This window comes from Panthera pardus, unplaced genomic scaffold (assembly GCF_024362965.1).
Source record: "Panthera pardus isolate Hobbes unplaced genomic scaffold, ASM2436296v1 HiC_scaffold_2, whole genome shotgun sequence".
NCBI lineage: Eukaryota > Metazoa > Chordata > Mammalia > Carnivora > Felidae > Panthera > Panthera pardus.
This window is the reverse complement of record NW_026526765.1, coordinates 43,215,497-43,238,018: the sequence shown is the minus strand read 5'-3', so window position 1 is coordinate 43,238,018 and position 22,522 is coordinate 43,215,497. Positions and strand designations below refer to the sequence as shown.

General features: G+C 36.6%; 1 long non-coding RNA gene and 1 other non-coding gene across 2 annotated transcripts in view; both read left to right on the top strand.

The window, feature by feature from the left end:
* Positions 1–5,357: 5,357 nt before the first annotated feature.
* LOC109275970 (uncharacterized) overlaps positions 5,358–22,522 on the top strand; it is a 34,924-nt gene continuing 17,759 nt past the window's right edge. The window contains exons 1-2 of the long non-coding RNA XR_008423712.1: positions 5,358–6,684; positions 14,976–15,250. This is a non-coding gene — a long non-coding RNA (uncharacterized LOC109275970). The remainder of the gene's footprint in view (positions 6,685–14,975; positions 15,251–22,522) is intronic.
* On the top strand, positions 14,274–14,380 carry LOC128778408 (U6 spliceosomal RNA). Its single transcript, XR_008423999.1, has one exon. It is a non-coding gene; the product is annotated as a U6 spliceosomal RNA (small nuclear RNA).

The window sequence follows — 22,522 nt, the reverse complement described above, 5'->3', positions numbered from 1 at the left end:
TGTCTGTATACTTACGTTCACATAGTTCTTTATATAGTTTCCACTTGATTCTTTCACATTTCCTGCCCACCAGATCCTCTTCCTCAATGGCTGAACTGTCTGTTGTGAAAAGATGGTAACCCCCGGGTGAGAACCTCTTCAGGGGATGCCTAACATGGATGTGGGAAATTCCTAGTCCGTGCACGCAAATTCTTGGTCTCATTATGAGCAGTGAGCTGAGAACACTGTCATCAGATGTAATTGACAATTCATACCAGGGAAAGAATGCTTAGGAGTACATGTTTTGGGTTGAGCTGCTCTGATGTTTTCTCGTGGAAGACATCCCAACTGATCCTTACAAAGGCGTGAGAAGGACAAATAAATAGATAAATAAAATTTTAAAAAGGATAAGAAAAAAAGGAACATATCAGGAATACATAGAAATTTAATGAAGAGTGTGTTCTATATAGTGACAGATACAGAACTTATGTAGAATAACAAAGATTCATAATTCCTACTTTACAAGCCTCCCATTTGATTTTCTGCTGTCACAAACCTCCAAGCAGCCTGTTGATCTGATAATGGGCTTCTATAAACATCCAAATTTAGACTTAGCACCTACTGACTTAATACTTCACCATACTTTTTTTATTTTTTTGAGCATTTTATTAGAGGAGCTGATCAGTGCAATGAAGCAAGAATAGGAAAATGGGCATAGGATTAAAAAGGAAAAAGTAATAAGGACATAGATGATGCAGTGGTGTATAAGGAGAACAAAAATAACTGATTAAGTATTAGAAATAAAGGAGTTTAGTTGCTTTATATAGTTTTAATATTAAAAAGTAAACTCATTCTACATATCAGCAGAATGAAAATTTTAAAATGCCATTTACATTAGCATAAAAAATATGAACCCCCCCTAAAGTAAGTCTAATCATGTAGTATAGAACTTCTATATAGAAAATTATAAAACATTACTGAATAAATTAAACAAGACTTAATTAAATAAACTGAGAGACTTACCACGTTTTTTGGTTGAAAGACTCAATATTAAAGATGCCCATTTTCCCCCAAAGTGATTTGCATATTGTTGGGGAGATGAGAAAAATTGAAATCCAAAGAAATAAGCCCATTCGTAAATATAGAGTTAGCTTATTTTATTATTGAGCAACAACAAAATACCAGATAGCATGCAGGTAACTAGCAACTGGCTACAAATTTCTGTGTGGATTTAGCTCTATTATGTGGAATTAAAGCTACAGTTGTTATGAATCATCCTACTGTTAGTAAGTGGCAAGGACTCCATTTTTATCAGTAGTTAATTGAGCTTGCTCTGATGCCCTGTTTTGCTTAATTCTGTATCAGGCTTATTCTGATAGTCCATTCTTGATAAGTTTTGACAGTACCTCTTACCATGTTTGCCCATGGCACCGAATCTAGGACATATGATTATATCCCTCAACGTCCCTGAATAAAGATCAATTTCCCATGGTATTCAATGCATTTTATATCAAAACCCCAATAAGCTTTCTTTTTTTGAAATTTTTACAATTTAATTATAAAATTACATATGGAAATGCTAAAAGGTAAGACTAGCCAAGATACTTTTGAAGAGCAAATTTGGAGAACTTACCAGACTAAGATTTTCCATAAAGTGATAATTAAGACAACGTATTGCACATGGGCGGCCAAATAGACCAATGGTAAGAAAATCCAGAAACATAATTACCTATAGGTATTTGAATTACGACAAATATGGCAATGTAGAACAGTAGGAGAAATGTTGTACTTCAATAAATGCTTCTGGCTCAGTTATCCATATGGGTAAAACAGAAAATGAAAACATAATTACTGCATACTATTCACAAAATCAGTTCCACCTAAACCTGTAATGGAGGGAAATGTATTGCAGTAAGTACAGATCAGACAAGAAGAAAGCCCGAAAATATCTAAGCATCCAACTCAATAGGTTAGAATAAAAAAGTATGGTGAACTACAAGAAAGTAAAAAAGGAAGTGATAAAAATAAGATTAAAAATGGAAAAAAAAAGAAGTAGGAACAACAAAATGTTGACTAAAAAGATCATTAATACCATGGCAATACAAAGAAAAAGGAGGTATAAATATCCATAGCAAGCAATGAAAGGAAACAGCATCACTTCAGAATCTACAGATAATTAAAGGATCTTAAAAAGATTTGAATACAACTAAATAAAAAATGCCGATTCATACATATATTCCAGAAAAGAGAAGAGCAAGGATTTCTAACATATTTTATGAGGCTAGCACTAACCATGACGCTAAAGCCAGACAGAGACATTCTAAGAAAAATACATTTGGTGGCCAATGTTTTTCCTGAACATAGACCATAGCCATCCTTAACAGGATGTTTGCAAATCAGATTTAGCAATAGTTTAAAAGGAAAGTACATCACGGCCAAGTAGTGTTTAACTTAAAAATGCAAGATTGGTCCAATATATGAAATCAATTGGTGTCATTCATCATGTCAGCAGCCTAAAAAAAAAAAATAACCATGTGATCATTCAATGATGCAGAAGATTATTTGACAAAAATTCCACATCTTTTTAGAGCAAAAACTCAGTGAACTAGAAACAAAGGGTAGCTACTTCATAGTGTTAAAGAGCATCTATAAAAAAAAAAAAATCTAGTCATCATATTTAATTGTGAAAGACTAAATGCTTGCCCCCAAGCATTTTTTTCATTTGGCAAATGGTCAAAGATGTTTGCTTTGCTCTCCCTAGTGAACATTGTGCTGGTGATCTTAGTGCAGTAAGGAAAGCAAGAAAGGGAAGGTGGTTGTGGTGGTGTAGCATACCTTTAGGGAAGGAAGAAATAAAATTGTCTCTATTGCAGACAACCTGGTCTTCCACATAGAATATTTCAAAAACTACAACAACAACCACAAAACTAATAGACTTAATAAGTGGCTCTTGTGTAGAATTTTAAGAAACAAATGAGCAAAGGGGGAAAAAGGCAAACTAAGAAACAGACTCATAACTATAGAGAACAAACTGGTGGTTACCAAAGGGGAGGTGAATGGGGGGATAGGTTACATAGGTGATGGGGAGGGGTGCCTGGGTGGCTCAGTTGGTTAAGCCTCCGACTTGACTTCGGCTCAGGTCATGATCTTACTGTTTGTGAGTTCAAGCCCCACATTTGTCTCTGTGCTGACAGCTCAGAGCCTGGAGCCTGCTTCAGATTCTGTATCTCCCTCTCTCTCTGCCCCTCCCCTGCTTGTGCTTTCTTGCTCTGTCTCTCAAAAATAAATAAACATTAAATAGGGGATGGGGATTAAGGAGTGCACTTGAACTGAGCACCAGGTGTTGTATGGAAGTATCAAATCACTATATTGTACACCTGAAACTAATATTGAACTATATGTTAACTAACTGGAATTTAAATAAAAAGTTTAAAAAAAAAAGTGACTCTTGAAAAAAATAAATGGAGAGATAGTGTGCTTACAGATGGAAAGAGTCAGTGTTAAGGTATCAGTTCCCCTTAAATTGATGTGTATGTTGAATCACCCACAAAAATATTCCAGCAGCATTTTTGTAAAAATTGACAAGCTGATCCAAAAATTTATATGGAGGTGCACGTGGATGGCTCAGTTGCTTAAGTGTCCTACTCTTGGTTTCAGCTCAGGTCATGATCTCGTGGCTTTGTTGGTTCAAGCCCCACATTGGGCTCTGTGCTGGCAGTGTGGAGCTTGCTTGGGATTCTCTCTCTGCCCCTTCCCCACTTGTGTTCTCTCTGTCTCTCTCAAAATAAATAAATAAACTTAAACATTTTTATATGGAAATGCAAAAGACCTAGCATAAACAAAATACCTTTTGGTCGGTGGCCAGGGGCAGGGGGCGGTAAGAAGAGTCATATTACCTGATTTCAAGGTTTGTAAAGTTAGAATAATCAAGTCTGTGGTATTGGTGTGAGAACAGACAGGCCAATGGAACAGGATAGAGTCTAGAAACCAAACCATACATATATGGACAACAGATTTTTAACAAGGTCATCAAAGTAACTCAATGGACAAAAGGTAGTCTTTTCAACAAATAATGTTGGAACAATTAGAAATCCATTTGCAAAAACAACCAAAAAGAATTTTGATCCATAGTTACACACCATTTACAAAAATCAACTTGAAATAGGTCATGGATATACATGTAAAAGTAGAAACTATAAAGTTCTAGAAGCAAACAGAAGATAACTGACTTTCATTATTCAACGGTTTTTCAAGCAAGAAATAAGCCCCACGGCATGAAATTAAGAATTGATAACTTAGAGTTCATTATAATGATAACTTATGTTATTTGAAATGCACTGTTAAGAAATTGCCATAGTTACAATACTTCAGATTCATCCTGCATATTGCCTCTGCCAGGCCTGGTGTCAGTCATTCCTCCAAACAGCACTGGTTTCTTTTAGTGGGCAATGGTATTTGAAAACCCCAGTCTGTCTGCCACAGGTACTCATATCCAATGGGGTGTCATTGAGTCTTGACCACCTTCAGTGGACATGGCAACAAATCAGAACATACTGTTTTAAATTATGAGTTCATACTGTTACATTCACATTTTTCATAAAACCCTGATATTTTACTAGTATTTCTTTCATCTTACACTGAAAATAATGATTCCTAAACACATTAGCAGAATTATGTAATTACTTTCTCTTATAGTATGCTTAAACAAATATCAAATATTCAACACTAATATTACTATAACAATAAATGAACAAAACTTCAGATGAACAAAATATTCTTATGTTGATAACCTTATTCATAATATTTTTCCAGTTCAATGGCTATAAAAATTCAACCAAGTTAAAAATAATTACATTAACAAGCTAAAATTGCAAACTGATAAGTATCTAAGGAAGCATGGTCATGTATTAGATGGTCTATGAAAGCTCAAATTCTCCCTTCTTACTACCCATAAAATTCTCTTTTTAAGTCATCTTTGCAGATGAATCATTGACATACTTCCCCACGTTGATTCTTAATTTCATATTCTAGATGTCTTTTTTGTTTTCTCATTACCAGCTCTATATTGTGCTTACCCACCAGGCATAGCCATGTCAACATCATTTCTATTCATATCATTACAACTAGGAATTTCATCTTCCTTTTGTGCCAATGAAAGACTTGATGTTTGAGTCCTTATCTGTAGTAGCTCTAGAAGAACCCATTCAGTCATCTTAATGAGGACCTCCTGTGGTACATCATATTGTGATATGAACTGAGGATTATATATTCTAATGGTTTATGCTTTAAGTGGATTAGAGGTTTTGAAAAATTCCTGCCAGAGGGAAATAATGTGTTTCTGAGTTGGTGAGACTGAAAGATCACAGAATTCTCTAGGAATGCATTCAATTACTGCCTAGCACTTACTCGTGCAAATCTGGATTTGTGAGAGATCTCAAGTAATCCTTGAGATGGTTATCTGGAAACTTCTCCAGTCTCCTGAACGACTATACTTCTTTCACACCACCAGGAGCTTCATAACTCTGATGGTAATAGACTGCACACCCATCATGACTTACCTCCTTACCATACAATGCATGCCATGTGACCACAACCTCTTGGAATCTTTTCACCAGATTAAACAAGATAGCATCTTCACACAAAGGCTGTAGCAATATTTTAAAGCAGGAAAGCTGTTTTGAGAGCACACAGTTTTGTATCATCAAAACAAAACAGAAAACTGTTTTTAACGCCTTTCCTTTATACCTACCAGAAAAATCAAAATATCCGACAAACAAAAGAGCTACTTAGTTTTCATTTTTCAGAAGTCATAATTCAAACCCAGGTATTCTGATTTCAGAGTCCACACTTATAACCACTGTGTTGTGCTGCCTCTCCTGCTTTGCTCTCCCTTCTAAACTGTGCTTTGAGCTAGTTCATGCTTTGTGATGCCTGCACAAAGGCAGCATATGGTTGCTTTCTATTCAGCAACCTTCATTTTCACCAAAAAAGATCTGCACTTAAAAAAACTTTTTACATCTCTATTCAAAATTTTATCTTAATCCTAAAGTTTTGGTGTTCAAAAAGGACCAATACTACATCCTGGCAGTGAGAATTGGTTGGAAACACATAAACATGGGGGCACCTGGGTGGCTTAGTCAGTTAAGCATCCGACTCTTGGTTTCCTCTCAGGTCATGATCTCATGGTTTGTGGGATTGAGTCCTGCATCTGGCTCTGTGCTGACAGTGTGAAGCCTGCTTAGGATTCTCTCTCTCCCTCTCTCTCTGCCTCTCCCCCACTCATGCTCCCTCAAAATAAAGAAACAAACACACATTTAAAAAATTGTTCTGGAAACACATAAACATGAAAATCAGGCTAGATTTTTAAATAAGCTAAGAAAACCGGTGCATAAAGAACATTGGAGAGACCACTGATGCTACATATTCAGTGAACCCCCCTAAGCTTTGTCCTTCTAAGATTGGACCATCCAGAAATATAGTACCTTGGGAGGTATGTCCTGATTAATGATACTCTCTTTTTGTTGCAGGTGGTGCCAAAAAATTACCAGCAGACACTGGCTCTGGATTTTGTTGAGATGATCCAGAGAAAGCCTGATCAGATGTCTCATATTGCTTTAGGATTCCTTATCTAAGGAAACCCTTGGTGAGCTCCTGGATATGGCTGTCTGAAGAAGGTCACACCATCCATAAGTATACCTATGAAAGGTAGGCCAAACCAGCCATTAGAGGGGCATTATGGTCACGTAATGGCAAAACATGATCATGACCATATTGTAAGAGTCTCATACTATATACATGAAGTGGTACATTCCTTGCAGGTAGATTGGGACAAGCTGGAAGTATATGGTAGAAATGCTAAATAAACTAAAATAACTAAACATTTATAGCTAATAATCCAAAAAAAGGATAAAAAAGAATAACAAATATACAATTAATCCAACAGAAGGCAGAAAAAGGGAAAAGATAGCAAAAGATAGAACAAATAGAAATCAAAATTGAGATGATACACTTGATCTAACAAATATATATTTTCACATTAAATATAAATGATCTAAACACCAATTAAAAGAGTAGGTTGTCATATTGGATAAAAAGGCACAGCCCAAATTTATGCTGCCTGTAAGCACACTTTAAATATAAAGACACAAATAGGTTAAAAGAATGAAAAAAGATATACCAGGCTAACTCAAATTAAAATTATAGAAGGAACTGTATTAATATTAGACAAAATATATCTCAGAACTAAGAATAATTACAAGGGATAAAGAAAAACATTTCATAATGATAAAGGGGTCAGTTTATTATGAGGATGTACCTAAAAGTTTACACACCCAATAGCTGAATTTCAAAATACATGAAGCAAAAACTGATAGAACTATATGGAAAACTAGACAAGTTCATAACTGTAGTTGGAAATTTCAGTCCCCTCTCTTAATAATTAATTGAACATGGAGATAAGCGATTAGCAAGGATAGAGATAGACTTGAACATCCTCACTACCAACCAACTTGACCTAATTAGCATTTGTAAGAACATTCCATCTAACAACAACAGAATACACATTGCTTTTAAGTGCATACAGAACATTTACTAAGGTAGATCATATTAAGGGGTCATAAAACAAGTCTCAATAAATTTAAAAGGTAAAGTGTATTTTCTGAGCACAACAGCATTAAGTTAGGAATCAGTAACAAAAGTATCTCCCAATATTTGGAAACTAAATACATCTTCCTAAATAATCCACTGGTCAAAGAAAATATTAAAAGGAACTGAATGAAAATGAAAACATAACATATCTAAAGTTGTGGGATGCCTCTTAAAGCAGTACTTGAAGGGAAATGTAAAGCACTAAATACCTTTATTGGAAAAGATGAAAGGCTATGGCCTCTCACTTTCCACCTTAAGAAGCTGGTAAAAGGGAAGAATGAAACCCATGGTAAAGAGAAGAAAGGAAATAATGAAGTTCAGAGAACAAATCAAATGGGGAAAAAATAGAGCAAATACAGTTGACCCTTGAACGATGTGGGGGTTAGGGGTGCCAGTCCCCCATGCAATTTGAAAATCTGCATATAACTTTTGATTCCCCCAAAACTTTACTAGTATACCTACTGTTCTCTGAAAGATTTACTGATAACATATAAACAGTTGATTAACACATATTTTGTGTGTTGTATGTGTTATACACTGTATTCTTACAATAAAATAAGCTAGGGAAAAGATAATATTAAGAATATCCTAAAGAAGAGAAAATAACATCTTAGTGCTGTACTGCATTTATTGGAAAAAAATATGTGTATAAGGAGACTCATGCAATTCAAACCTGTATTGCTGGAGGATCAACTGTAAAAGAAAGCAAAAGTTGGCTTTTTGAGAAGATTGATGTGAGTCACAGTCTCATCAGGATAAAAGAGAGAAAACGATCGGAATCAGAAGTGACAGAAGTGACATAACTACAGATTCTGCAGACATCCAAATAATAAGAAAATATTATGAACATCTTAATGCCAGTAAACCTGATAGCTTGGATGAAAGGGACAATTCCCGTGAAGGACCAAAATACAAAAATCAATGTATATCTACACAGTAACAACAAACAGAAACCAAATTTAAAAACAGTGCTAGGGTCATCTGGGTGGCTCAGTTGGCTAAGCGTCCAACTCTTGATCTCAGCTCAGGTCTTGATCTCAGGGTCGTGAGTTCAACCTCTGCGTTGAGCTCGGTATTGGGCATGAAGCTTACTTAAAAAACAAAACAAAAAAAAAACAGCACCAGTAATAGCATTAAAATATGCAATATAAATATACCTAATAAAATATATGCAAAACCTATACACTGAACACTATAGAACATTGCTGAGAGAAATAAAAAGAACCCAAATAAATGGAAAACTGTATCTGGTTGGTTGGGCAGAAGACTCAAGATCCCAAGTTTCCCCAAACTGGTCTATACATTTGACATAATCCCTATCTAAATCTCAGCAGGCAATTTTTGTTTGTTCGCTTTTGTAGAATTTGGCAAGCTGATTCTAAAATTCATATGGAAATATAAAAAACGTAAACAAGTCAAGACATTCTTGAAAAGGAAACATAAATTTGGAGAGCTTCCTACTCAATTTCAATACTTTCTGTTAAAGCTACAGTATCAAGACAGTGTGATACCAGCTTAAAGTAAGATATATATGACTCCATTTATATGATGTCCTGAAATAGGCTAAATTAATCTCTGGTGTAAGAAATCAGATTTGTACACCCAAAACTAACATAACACTGTATGTTACCTATACTGGAATTAAAGTTTTAAAAAAGTCAGAGCAGTAGTTGTCTCAGTGAGTGGGTTAACTGGAAGAGACATAAAGGAATTGATGAAAATTTTCTGTATTTGGGTATGCATTTCTTAAAACTCAAGCAATTCACTTAAATTGTTTGCACTTCACTGTGTGTTACTTATATACAATGAAACAAGACCACAAAAAATCACATTGTCGATGAAAAAAACACAAAATTTGTAGCATTAGAAATGAAAAGTATTTCAGTGAGAGAACAGAATATGAAGGTGCAACCTACTTTATATATATTTTAATGTTTATTTATTTATTTATTTTAAGAGAGAAAGAGCACAAGAGGGGGAAGGGCAGCGAGAAAGAGAGAGAGAATCCCAAGCAGGCTCCATGCCATCAGCGCAGAGCCCAATGAGGGGTTCAAACTCACAAACTGTGAGATCATGACCTGAGCTGAGATCAAGAGCCAAATGCTTAACTGACTGCACCAGCCAAGCACCCCATCTACTTTGTATTTTTTAACAGTAGTTGGTAGTGTTCTGAGGTTCAGGTCTTTTGGAAAAGGATCTTCATATTATCATGGTTATAAAGCAATGAGATGATTTGGAATAACCTGCTTTAATATCTGTATTTGTTGGCTATTTCCATATTTCCTCCTTTTTAGCATTTCCACTTAGGTATATAATCTTAGGCTCCTTTCCATTGGCTTGTATGAAGGGTTTCTGGGATCACATAGGATTACAAAACAAACCCAAAACAAAAGGGGCGGGGTCTATGGTTGTATCCTGTCTTCAGAATTTCAGACCTCCCGAGTTGTCTGGACTGGACAAGTGCTGTCTCCATGCTGAGACCGATAAGCTTGAAACCCACGACCAGTGGGCAGAAGTGTCTGTTCAGGGTGGAAGAAGAGGAAGATGAGGAGGAGGAGGACAAGAAACCCTTGTCCTCAACACAAGTGGTTTTATGCTGGAAGCCACAGGTGACTACTACCACCTAACATCAAGGAAGAGTGCTCTGTCTTCAGCCAGGCCTTTGAGGAAAGGGAATCTGACAATGGGTCTGACACCGATGAGAATCTAACTCCCAAGCTGAGCAGATTGAAAATGAATATGGCTTCTCTCGGGACAATTCACAAATACTGCCACCGGAAGAGAAGTCAGGGCCGGGGCTCCAGCCGCAGTACTTTGGAGGCCAGAGACGATGCCGTTTGATAAAGGTACTCTGGCCTCATTGCTGTTCCTGGAAATGTCCCAAAAGCTTAGCACAATGCCTATCAGGGGCGCCCGGGTGGCTCAGTCGGTTGAGCGTCCGACTTTGGCCCACGTCATGATCTCACAGTTTGTGAGTTCGAGCCCCGCGTCGGGCTCTGTGTTGACAGCTCAGAGCCTGGAGCCTGCTTCAGATTCTGTGTCTCCCTCTCTCTCTGCCTCATCCCCACTCATGCTCTGTCTCTCTCTGTCTTAAAAATAAATAAAACATTAAAAAAAATTAAAAAAAAAAAAAAAGAACAATGCCTGTCACAGAGTAGGTATCCCATAAATATTTGCCAAATGAATTAAATAAAAATTTCTTGATTCTGTTCATGGGAAAATAGAGACTTAGGTAGCTGCAGCCTTTCAGTTTAGTAAGTGTTATTTAATATATATTTTGTAGGGGCAGAGAACATATGCCTTAGGCTTGTCTATAGCTAAAAAGCTGGTTGTTGGAGGAAAAGTTGGCCTGGAAGCTTAGAGAGGTAATGTAAGAGTTAGTAAGCATTAGTTGAGATCAAGAGAAATGAGGTAGATTCTATGATAAGCTAGCAGCAACTGGGTGATAACTAAATGACCCAATAAGTATGACAGGTTACTTCATACTTCATGTATGATGACTTCTTTGTGTTCATGGCACCCAAACCTCTTATTGACCAGAAAGGTCCGTGAATCAGACCTGCTGTCTCTAGCCTTAGCATGGTGGCTCTCGTGACATTAGAAGCCATATTTATTTGGCATCTGATTTAAGTGACAGAGTCTGTAGAGAAAAGTCCAGATAAGTTCTTAAGTTGCTATTGCCGTAATTAAGAAACTGTGCTGAATGTTTTGAAAAACATCACAAACATCACAGCTCTCAAAATCCACTTAAATCATGTGATTTAAGATTAAAGACTGGCAGAAAAAATTTAACCATATAAATGACCTATTTGACAACTCCTGTACATTTGAATTAATTTTCTGAATATGTGTTGCTTCATATTATTTTTAAAATATTTATATGGGATAAAAATTTTAATGCATTTCTCTAAAGTGTTTACAAACCCACTGTAATTATGTGTAGCATATATAGATATGAATGATTTATTCTAATTGTATTATTTTCCTTATCCCAAATATTTTTCTTTCTAATGCTGAATACCCTTAGATTTATTTTTTATTTTTTTAATGTTTGTTTATTTTTGAGAGAGAGAGAGAGAGAGAGAGAAAGAGAGAGGGAGTGGAAGAGGAACAGAGAGAGAGGGGGACAGAGGATCCTAAGCAGGCTCCATGCTGACAGCAGAGAGCCAGATGTGGGGTTTAAGCTCATGAACCATGAGATTGTGACTTGAGCCAAAGTTGGATGTTCAACCCACTGAACCACCCAGGCACCCCAGAATTTTTTATTTTTGGATTCAAGTTAGTTAACTGAATCCCCTTAGATTTTTAAATTCAAAACCCGAACAGTATCACAGGATATTTGATGCCTAAGTTAGATCTCCATAGAAAATTAGGCCTACTATCATGGGCTCCATGATAAAATATCTAGTTCACAGACAAGAACCAAATTAGTCATAATATGGGGTAATTTTTGTTTTCTAGTTATTGTGAAGTTGAGAGTATCATTTAGAACATATAATTCTCAAGGTTTAGTGTTCATTATAATTACTAGCTTCATTCCAGTCCAGTTAAATGTTTAGAGCTGTGTAAACATGGATTCAAAACCAGAAAATGTTTCCTAAGTTCTAGCTACTGGAAAAGAAGCTTGACATATGGTAATGTGGAAACATTTTCTAGAAATATCAAGTTGATACTCTTTCCTATTATACTGGATTCAACAAGTATCAAGAGTTTTGACTCTCTCTTTCCCAGGCTCAGTTAGAACACCATGCAGACACTGAGAATAGTATGTACATATGCTATTCAGACTTGAGTGTTGAGTAAATGGAATTTCCTTAAATGAACAGAAGAGAAATAGAAGGTTCATAATTACTTGATGATTTTCGGCCCAATCTAACTGGAGTTATGGTATTGCCATTCATAGATTCTGGGATAACTATTGGTGAAACAAGTTTTGGAGGGAAAGTAATAGTTCCATATATAATGTTGATCTTTTCATCAATATGTAAGAGCTATAAGTTACAATTTTTATTTTTTATGTTTTTTTAACATTGCTAATTGTAAATTTTTGATAACTGATTGTATTTTTTTGTGGGTGCATTTTTAATCAGACTTTTAAATACATTTCTCACACAAAGATTTTTAAATAACTCTTGGGGCACTTGGGTGGCTCAGTTGGCTAAGTGTCTGAGGCTCAGGTCATGATCTCATGGTTCGTGAGATCGAGCACCATGTGGGGGCTCTGTGATTCTTTCTCTCTCTCCCTCTGTCTCTCCCCTGCTTACATGTTCTCTCTCTCTCAAAAAAAATTTTTTTTTAACTTTAATTTTCTTTAGTACATTTTAATCTTAACTCTTAAATCGTTTATCTATTTGAAGTTATTCTACAGTAAACTATGCAATATGAGTGAAATGTTCCTCCCTAGGGCTAGCCAGTAGTCTCAAGTCTCAAGTCTAATTATTGAACATTTCATCTTTCCTAGGCTGATATGAAGCATCAACTTTATGATGTATGATATTTTTGTATGTGATTGAGCTTATTGTTTTGTTCTTTTGAGAAGATAGTATATAAAATCCAAGTTTGGAAATGTGAATATCAAGAGCCATTGGAACATCTGTGTGTCTCTGAATGCTTCCTCTAATTTACCCCCATTGTTTATAATTTTCTGCCTCACTCAAGTCCGATGTACTGCATATATTGAAACATGCTTCAATTTGATCAGATGCAAACTGATCAATATATCATTTGTATTTATAATTTACTCTAAGTATATTCATCCCATCTGTCATGCCTGCTGCCTTTAGCTTTCTTTGCTCCCTGCTTTGCATTGCGTGCCCCACTGATCCTCAGTGTAGACAGAGATGACAGCTGGAAGATATATTAAAAGAAGTTCTAGATTATGAAGAACTATGAGCCCAGAGGATGGTTAAGAGAGGTGAGGGTCAGAAACATTCTCACTGGAGCCCAGTGTTCCTTTCATGCATGCTCAGAAATGTGTCATTGTCTTTCCCCAAGTACCTTAAGAGAAGCCACATTCCACAATGCACAGTATGGTGTCTGGGGAGCTCTGGATGTTCTGACATATTCTAATTCACTCTCAGTGAATTCACTCTCCCTGCCACTGTCATTACTGCAATTCATGCAGGTCCCTGCAAAGAAAGAAAGAAAGAAAGAAAGAAAGAAAGAAAGAAAGAAAGAAAGAAAGAAAGAAAGAAAGAAAGAATAAAGAACTAAAAATAGCTCTGTAACTCTCTCCTCCACTCTGATGGAATTTACAAGTAGGAAGATAACCAAAGAAGTTCTCATCTAAGAATGTTTTTAGGAGCATTTTTGCATTGCTTATTATAAACTAACCTGGAATATATGGATTAGGGGTCATAACTCAGAGAACAGAAGTTAGTCACATAGGTTCCCTGTGTAACTGATGGAATGTAAAAACTAAGAGGCTCTGAACTTAAACAGCTTCCTCAGGCAAACTGTACAACACACACAGTGAATATTCATCTCTTATTCTGAAAACAAAATATATCCCAGTGCAAAAATCTATTTTTTGGAGGCACAGATGATAGTTTGGACTCCTCCAGAGATAGATATCGCTATCTTTATGCCTGCTTTTTGCTTGTATCCTTCACTAATTATTAGTAAAATTTGCTATTAAGTACACAGCAGTGCTCACTTCGGCAGCATATGTACTAAAACTGGAATAATGCAGAGAAGATTAGCATGGCCCCTGGGCAAGGCTGACATGCTATTAAGTAAAGTGTATAATTTCTAGGGATCTACTTTGACAATTTGACTTCTGTGGGTAGTGTAAGGACTTTTGATCAGAGCTGTGCCATTCAACTGGCTTTTGGTGTGCTTCTGAAATCGCTATGAATTCTTATGCTCAGTTTCTCACTATTATCTTATTTTCTCCAAAATTTCAATTATCTCGGGTCTTTAAATTTTCTTGTTCTTGTCTTTTTCTACTACTTTAAAAAAATAAACATTTATTCATTTTTGAGAGAGAGAGAATGAGCAGGGGGAGGGACAGAGAGAGAGGGGAACAGACGATCCAAGGTGGGCTCTATGCTGATAGCAGCGAGCCCAATGTGGGGCTTGAACTCAGGAACTGTGAGACCATGACCTGAGCTGAAGTCAGACACTCAACCAACTGAACCATCCAGGTGCCTCTCTACTAATTTTGATTCCTTGGGGTAATCATTAATTTTGATAAAATTATTCATAAAATCATTGTTTTCTTCCTAAGTTATATAGGAGTTAGGAGTTAGGCAGTCCTTGTGTTTGGTGCATCATATTCAAAATACTCAAACTAAAATCAAAACATTTGATTTCTTAATTGAACTGCTTGTTCCCTTCTCATTTCACAGGAATGGAAAGTTCCTCACATGTTCTCACCAAGAACAGTGATGCCAATTCGGTCCATCTGGTGTGTAAAGCTGCAGAGTGGTACCCAGAGCCTGAGGCAAGTTGGAAACCTCCAAGGACATAATTTAAAGCCACCCTCTGAAAATGACGGAGCAAATGGGAAAGGCCTATTCTCTAGTGAAACTTCAGTCCTGGTAATTGAACTCAAAAATTGTGCTCTGTTCCATTCTCAACTCCAGGCTCAACCAGAAAAAGTGGACAACTATTTCTGTTTCAGGTTAGTTTGTCTATAATTATATCTCATTGCCTGGAGAAGTGCTTTAAAATTGAATGCATATTGTTGAGTTTCTAACAGAAAGGAAAATGATAACTGAGTTCCTATACTGTACTTTTTAGAACCAAATGAACACTTACCAAAATAACTACATCATTCTCTTCTCTGATCTTTATCATTTTATTCTTTCTGCTAGCTTTGAGTTTACATTGTTCTTTTTCTAGCCCTTTAAAGTGTAAATTTAGGTTGCTGAATTGAAATCTTTCTTTTTTAACATAAACATTTACAGCTATAAATTGTCTTTTTAGCATTGTCTTTTATTGTATTCTATAAGTTTTAACATGTGTTTTGTTTTCATTTGTCTCAAAATATTTTCTAATATCCTTTGCAATTTCTTCTTTGACCCATTAGTTGCTTAAAGTGGGGTGTTTAATTTCTACATACTTGTGAATTTTTGGTTTTCCTTCTGCTATTAGTTTTTTGTTTCGTTTCATTGTAATTAGAAAGACACTTTGTGCAATTTTAGTTTTTTAATACTTCTTAACTATTGTTTTGTGGTCAAACGTATGGTCTGTCCTGAAAAACAACCCATGTGCACTTAAGAAAAGTATTTTCTGTTGTTGTTGGAATGTTCGATGTGTCTGTTAGATATATTTGACGCTTTGGTGGTGTTCAAGTCCTCTATTTCCCATTGATGTTCTGTCTGGTTGTTTTATACATTATTGAGGTATTGAAGTTCCCTACTATTGTTGCAGATCTATTTCTGTCTCTGATTCTAACAATGTTTGCTTCATAGAGTTTGGAGGTATGTTTGGTGCATATATGTGTGTAATTATCATATCTTCTTGGTAAATTGATCCTTTTATCAATATATAATGTCCTTTGACACTCTTTTTTTAAAAATATGTTTACTTATTTTTGAGAGAGAGCATATGGGAGCAAGCAGAGGAGGGGCAGAGAGAGAAGGGGACAGAGGATCTGAAGCGGGCTCTGTGCTGACAGCACAGAACTCATGAACTGTGAGATAATGGCATGAGCCAGTCGGATGCTCAACTGACTGAGCCACCCAGGTGCCCCTTTCTTTGTCTCTAATGACAGTTTTTGGCTTAAAGTCTATTTTATCTGATATTAGTATAGCCACCCCACTCTCTTTTAGTTACTATTTGCATGGATATCTTTTTCCCATCCTTTCACTTACACATTCTTGTGTCTTGTGGACTGCATATACTTGTATCATTTTTTAATCCATTTTGTCAATCTCTACCTTTTGATTGGGGAGTTTAATCCATTTACATTTAAAGTAATTGCTGGTAAGATAGCACATACTTCTGCCATCTTGTCATTTGTTTTTTCTATGTCTTACAGTTTTTTGTTCCTTGTTTCATTACTATTTTTCTTTATGTTTAGTTAATTTTTTTGTATTTACATGTTTTTATTCCCTTCTCATTTCCTTTGGTGTATATTTTATAGGTACTTTTTTGTGGTTACCCTGGGGATTACATATAACATCCTAAAGTTATAACAATCTATTTTGAATTGATACCAATTTACTTTCAGTCATATACAAAAACTCTATTTCCTTACAGCTCTACCTCTCCTTTGTTATCGATGCTATAAATTAAACTTTATATATTGTGAACCTATTAACATAGATTTATTATGTTTTATCCATCTGTCTCTTAAATCCTATAGAAAACAAAAAGTGGAGTTACAAGCATACCCTAGAGGTATTGCAGGTTCAGTTCCAAACCACAACAATAAAGAAAATATTGCAATAAAGCAAGTCAAATGAGTTTTTTGGTTTTCCAGTGCATGTAAAACTTAGTTTATACTGTAGTGTAACTAAATCATAACATTATGTCTAAAAAATGTATATACCTTAATTTTAAAATACTTTATTGCTAAAAAATGCTAACCATCATCTGAGCATTCAGTGAGTTATAATCTTGCTGGTGTAGGGTCTTGCCTCACTGATGATAGCTGCTGACTGATCAGGGTGGTGGTTACTGAAGGTTGGAGTGGTGGTGGCAATTTCTTAAAATAAGAGAAAAATGAAGTTTGTCACATTGATTGATTCTTTCATGAACAGTTTCTTTGTAGTATGCAATGTTGCTTAATATCATTTTACCCACAAGTTGTTTTTAAAAATTGGAATCAACTGTTTCAAACCCTGCTGCTGCCTTAGCAACTTAAGTTTATGTAATATTCTAAATCTTTTGTTGTCATTTCAACAATCTTCACAGCATTTCACCAGGAGTACATTACATTCCAAGAAACCACTTTCTTTGCTCATCCTTGAGCTGCTTCTTCTTCTCATCCATTCAACTGCAGCAATTCAGTCACATCTTCAGGCTCCAGTTCTAATTCTAGTTCTCTTGCTATCTCCACCACACCTGCAGTGACTTCCTCCACTGAAAGCTTGAACCCCTCAAAGTCATCCACGAGGGCTAGAATCAACTTCTAAACTCCTTTTCACATTGATATTTTGACCTCTTCCCATGAATCACAACGTTCTTAATGGGATCTAGAATGGTGAATCTTTTTTCTTTTTAATTTTATTTTTTATTTTTTAAAATTTACATCCAAATTAGTTAGCATATAGTGAAACAATGATTTCAGGAGTAGATTCCTTAATACCCCTTACCCACTTAGCCCATCCTCTCTCCCACAATCCCTCCAGTAATCCTGTTTGTTCTCCATATTTATGAGTCTCTTCTGTTTTGTCCCCCTCCCTGTTTTTATATTATTTTTGTTTCCCTTCCCTTATGTTCATCTGTTTTGTCTCTTAAAGTCCTCATATGAGTGAAGTCATATGATTTTGGTCTCTCTCTGACTGACTAATTTCACTTAGCATCATACCCTCCAGGTCCAGCCATGTAGTTGCAAATGGCAAGATTTCATTCTTTTTGATTGCCGAGTAATACTGCATTGTGTGTGTGTGTGTGTGTGTGTGTGTGTGTGTATACCACATCTTCTTTATCCATTCATCCATCGATGGACATTTGGGCTCTTTCCATACTTTGACTATTATTGATAGTGTTGCTATAAACAGGGGGGTGCACGTGTCCCTTCGAAACAGCACACCTGTATCCCGTGAATAAATGCCTAGTAGTGCAATTGCTGGGTCGTAGGGTAGTTCTATTTTTAGTTTTTTGAGGAACCTCCATACTGTTTTCCAGAGTGGCTGCACCAGCTTGCATTCCCACCAACAATGCAAAACAGATCCTCTTTCTCCGCATCCTTGCCAACATCTGTTGTTGCCTCAGTTGTTAATGTTAGCCATTCTGACAGGTGTGAGATGGTATCTCATTGTGGTTTTGATTTGTATTTTCCTGATGATGAGTGATGTTGAGCATTTTTTCATATGTCGGTTGACCACCTGGATGTCTTCCTTGGAGAAGTGTCTATTCATGTCTTTTGCCCATTTCTTCACTGGATTATTTGTTTTTTGGGTGTTGAGTTTGAGAAGTTCTTTATAGATTTTGGATGCTAACCCTTTATCTGATATGTCATTTGCAAATGTCTTCTCCCATTCTGTCGGTTGCCTTTTAGTTTTGCTGATTGTTTCCTTTGCTGTGTGGAAGCTTTTTATTTTGATGAGGTCCCAGTAGTTCATTTTTGTCGAGTGGTGAATCTTTTCCAGAAGGTTTTCCATTGACTTTGCCCAGACCCATCAGAGGAATCACTCTCTATTGCAGCTATAGCCTTATGGAATGTATTTCTTAAATAATAAGACTTGAAAGTTGAAATGACTTCTTTTTTTTTAATTTTTCAAATGTCTTATTTATTCTTGAGAGAGAGAGAGAGAGAGAGAACGCAACCGCATGAGTGGGGGAGGGGCAGAGCCAGAGAGGGACACAGAATCTGAAGCAGGCTCCAGGCTCTGAGCTGTCAGCACAGAGCCTGAGGCGGGGCTCCAACACACAAGCCATGAGATCATGACCTAAGCTGAAGTCAGACACTTAACTGACTGAGCCACCCAGGCGCCCCAAGTTGAAATGACTTCTTAATCCACGAGATACAGAATGGATGACACCCATTGATGAAAACATTAAATTTATTGTACTCCATCCGAGTTCTCGGGTGATGGGTGTATCATCACTGAACAGTAACATTTTGAAAGGAGTCTTTTTTCTGAACAGGAGGCCTCAATAGTGGGCTTAAAATATTCAGTAAACCATGTTGTAAACAGACGTACTTTCATTCAGGATTTGTTGTTCTATTTATAGAGCAGAGGCAGGAGTATATTGGCATAATTCTTAAGGGCCTTAGGATTTTCAAAATGGTAAATGAGCATTGGCTTCAACTTAAAGTCACTAGTTGCATTACCTCTAACAAGAAAGTCAGTCTGTCCTTTGAAGCTTTGAGGCCAGACATTGACTTCTCTCTAGCTATGAAAGTCTTAGCATCTTTTTCCAAGAAAAGGTGGTTTCATCCACATTGAAAATCTGTTGTTTAGTGTAGCCACCTTCACTAACTACCTTAGCTAGACTTTCTGGATGGCTTGCTGTAGCTTCTACATCAGCACTTGCTGCTTCACCTTGCACTTTGATGTTATGGAAACGTCTTCTTTCCCGAAACCTCATGAGTTAACCTCTGCTAGCGTCAAACTTTTCTTCTGCAGCATCCTCACCTCTTTCAGCCTTCATGGAATTGAAGAGAGTTAGGACCTCGGTGACTCTGGATTAGGCTTTGGCTTAAGGGAATGGCTGGTTTGACCTTTTGTTCAGACCACTCAAACTTTCTCCATCTCAGCAATAAAGCTCTTTCACTTTCTTATCATTCATGTGTTCACGGGAGGAGCAATTTTAGTTTCCTTTAAGAACCTTCCCTTTGCATTCACAACTTGACTGTTTGATGCAAGAGGCTTATCTTTTGGCCTATCTCAGCTTTCAACATGTCTTCCCAAGCTTAACCATTGCTAGCTTTTGATTTAAAGGGAGAGATGTGGGATGGGACTCTTCCTTTCACTTGAATGCTTAGAAGCCATTGTAGGCTTATTAATTGGCTTAATTTCAATATTGTTGTGTCTCAGGGAATAGGGAGGCCCCAGGAGAGGGAGAGAGACAGGGGAACAGCCAGTGGCTGGAGCAATCAGAACATACATAGCATTTATTGATTAACTTTATGCTCTTACATGGGCGTGGTTTGTGGCTCCCCCAAACAAGGGCAATAGTAGCATCAAAGATCACTGATCACAGATTACTATAACAAGTGTAAAAATAATGAAAAGTTTTAAAATATTGCAGGAATTACCAAGACGTGACACAGAGATATGAAGTGAGCAGATGCTGTGATAAATGGTGCTGGTAAACAGGGTTGCCACGAACTTTCAATTTGTAAGAAACTCGGTATCTGTGAGGCACAATAAAATGAAGTATGCCTATACTTAATTTATCAAATGTAGCTAAATAACTCATATTAAGCAAAACTTATTACATGTTTTATTATAGTGAAGGGGTAAATGGTGATACAGTTTCTTTTTTCTTTTTTTTTTTCTTTTTTTTAGTGTTTATTTATTTTTGAGAGACAGAGAGAGACAGCATGAGCGGGAGAGGGCAGAGAGAGAGGGAGACCCAGAATATGAAGCAGGCTCCAGGCTCTGAGCTGTCAGCCCAGAGCCCAATGCGGGGCTTGAACTCACAGACTGCAAGATCATGATCTGAGCCGGAGTCAGACGCTCAACCAACTGAGCCACCCAGGCGCCCCAGTTTCTTGATCACATCTATTTTTACAGGGAGAAAAAGTTCTATCACAAAGTGAAAGGCTCAAAACTTTTTTTGTAAGTTTATTTATTTATTTTGAGAGAGAGAGAGAGAACATGAGTTGGGGGGAGCAGAGAAAGAGAGGGAGAGAGAGAATCCCAAGCAGGCTCCGTGCTGTCAGCATGAGCCTGATGCAGGGCTCAATCCCACAAAGAGCGAGTTCATGACCTGAGCTGAAACCAAGAGTCGGACACTTAACTGAGCCACCCCGGCACCCAAGGCTCAAAACTCTTTAAATGATGTAATATTTGTTCTAGGATTGATCCTTTTACTCAAGGCATAGTTTCTGTTGCAACTTTCTAAAGTTCAATTTCTGGGAAGTTTCTCATGTTCCTTTTTTTTCAATTTTGGAGGACATGAACATCTTCCGTGGAGTGGGTTTGCCTGACCCCAAAGCTGTGTTCAGAGATCTCCAGTTGGGTTAGAGTATCATTTCCCCCACCCTCTCTAATTCTCTCCTTTTGTCCAACACATCTGCAAAATTTTCCAAACTTTTTTGCTATCAGTGATTTCAGAATCAATACTTAGAAAGTGTCTTGGCTTCCATTTTTTTCTCTACACTTCTCCATATTTTAGATTATTTTTCATAGTCTATCTCATGTAAATCATACTGAATAGTTTTTAAACAAGTAAATAATTGTCCCTCCCTAGAGCCTTCCTTGTCTTTCCTCCTCTCACCTGCTCTCATCTATAGCCAGCTCTGGTATCACAGCCTGGGTCAATATGAAAAAGCCAATTTCATACTCAGATACTCATCACATACAGTTTATGACAAAATCATCTATTCCTCATGAACAGTGTCACCATTTTGACCTGTATTTACAGTCTCATAACTGAAGATGTGGTCAAAATAAATTTCCCCATGGAACTTACTGGGACCCCTTCCTGGAATTCACAGAATATGCTTCATTTTATTTGCTAATTATAGTGGCACATATATAGTGATTATTCATACTTGTGTGCCAAAATTTTTCCTATATCTTCCTTCTGTATATCTTCTGAAGTTCCCTGGTCTTTACTAAAACTGTTTTCATCACAGTTGACCTGGTTTGAAAATCAGTAACTCCGTTATCTTATTCTTCATCAATCTGTGTAATGTGTTTTGTTTTTTTTTTTAACTAAAAGAAAATTACAGACATTTCAGTACCATGAGTTTCTACCATGTTGGCACTAGGGTCATAAACCATCTGAGTTTGTCTTGAACTAAGCTGGTTTAAGTAATGAAAGTTATGTTTCCCAGACACCCCTTTCATGACACAAAAACTCTGTTTTCTGTAATGGTTTCAGAAAGTTGGAGGAAAACTCTAAACTGATATAGCAGCCCTCAAAAATAGGTATGAAAAAAACCATTATTTTTAATGTAAAATGAATACAGTATAGATTACCTTCCTTCTTTAGCCACTGCCACTGTTTCACCCCTGAGCCCTGATGTTCGTAATCACAATTTACAGTTCATAGTAATAAATCACCCATTGTTGCATCAGTCTGAGTGATATGTCTTAAGTACACA